Raw genomic sequence first — 1489 nt, 5'->3', positions numbered from 1 at the left:
AATAATGTATTCTAATCTTGATGGCGACTGCAGTTAGGGATTGGAAAAGAGAAAGCTTTGAGCATAACTCGTGTTGTTCAATTTACCATTTGAACTTATTTTTTATATAGTTTTACCAGCTTATCTGTTTTAATTTATAACTAGTAAATATTATTATATTCCATATTGAGCATTTTCTTGATCTCACTTTTATTTATTCTTATAATTTGAACTTGTGTAATGGCATACAAGCTACTGGTTTAATGGTTTCCTGTTATCTATATCGTGTGTAATTTTTAGAAATTTTGTTTCCTGTTACATAACTTCTTTAAATACAATAGTTTTACATGACTTCCTAGCAATCTCACTTTTTGTTTTCCTATTGATACAGACGCTAATAATGGGAAACCGTGACAATATTGACGAAATGCCTAGCACAAATAGCTCTGTGCTTCTTTCAATTCTTAAGTTGATTGACAAATATGATCTATATGGTCAAGTTGCATATCCTAAACGTCATAAGCAATCTGTTGTCCCTGAAATCTATCGTCTAGCAGCAAAAACAAAGGCACATATCATATGTGTGCATGTGTCCCTGAAATCTATCACTTCTTTTATCTATGAGGTATGTTTTTCAACCTGATTTGAGTATCTCTGTTTTGGTAGGGTGTTTTCATAAATCCAGCCTTCATTGAGCCATTTGGACTTACTTTAATTGAGGTGATTATTTTTAACTTTGGTTTTAGATATTGATTAATGTGAAGTCCAACATGATCTCTTTTATTTATTCTACAAAAGGGAAATAAATTACTAATACAGAAAAAAAAAAGTTAAATAATGCAATTTGGTGGTGCTACTATTTTGTGTTCTCATTAACAGTTGCAAAACATTTTTTTTATTAATCCAGACTTATTTTTTTTGTCTCTGTTATAGGTTATTACTCTTGAGGATGTAATAAAGGGAATTAAGGTATAAAATTGCTTGAACTCTTATTTATTATGGCAACTTTCCTTAACCAAATTTCTATGGGCTATTATTGTTGCAGATCATGAGGGAGACTTTGATATATTTGTCACATCTTGATCATGAGGACACGGAAAAGCTGGTATGGGTTTATGGAAAATAAAGTAGTAAATGTATTGAAATATTTTTCATGTTTTCTATTTGTACCAAAGTTAGTACAAGCTTGTGTTAGCTATAGTTTTTATTTATATTTATGTCTAATAATATTTCTGTTATGATGTGACCTATTTTGAGTGGAAATTTCTTTCAAGTCATGTGGCTGCAGCTTGGGGGCTGCTGATAGTGAATAGTTTGAGGAAAAATATGAGAGGGGAATTTCTTTTATTGGACATTCAATTGAAATTATTTTTTGCATGTATAATTATAATGGAACACCTTGTTTCTATCTTGTCAGACACTTGCAGAGAAAATGTGTCATTTGATTGTGTTATATATTATTTTCATTATAATTTCTATCTTATGCTATCTATTCTTCTAGTATGATGCA

At 30.2% G+C, this 1489-nt stretch overlaps 1 long non-coding RNA gene across 1 annotated transcript; it reads left to right on the top strand.

Moving 5' to 3' along the window:
* The first annotated feature begins 613 nt into the window (after positions 1–613).
* Positions 614–1063, top strand: LOC133800598 (uncharacterized). Its single transcript, XR_009876539.1, has 3 exons — positions 614–699; positions 913–948; positions 1025–1063. It is a non-coding gene; the product is annotated as an uncharacterized LOC133800598 (long non-coding RNA).
* The last annotated feature ends 426 nt before the right edge of the window (positions 1064–1489 follow it).

Source organism: Humulus lupulus, chromosome 9, assembly GCF_963169125.1.
Source record: "Humulus lupulus chromosome 9, drHumLupu1.1, whole genome shotgun sequence".
Lineage (NCBI taxonomy): Eukaryota > Viridiplantae > Streptophyta > Magnoliopsida > Rosales > Cannabaceae > Humulus > Humulus lupulus.
Note: the sequence above shows the minus strand (reverse complement) of the source record. Positions and strands in the feature narration are given on the sequence as shown.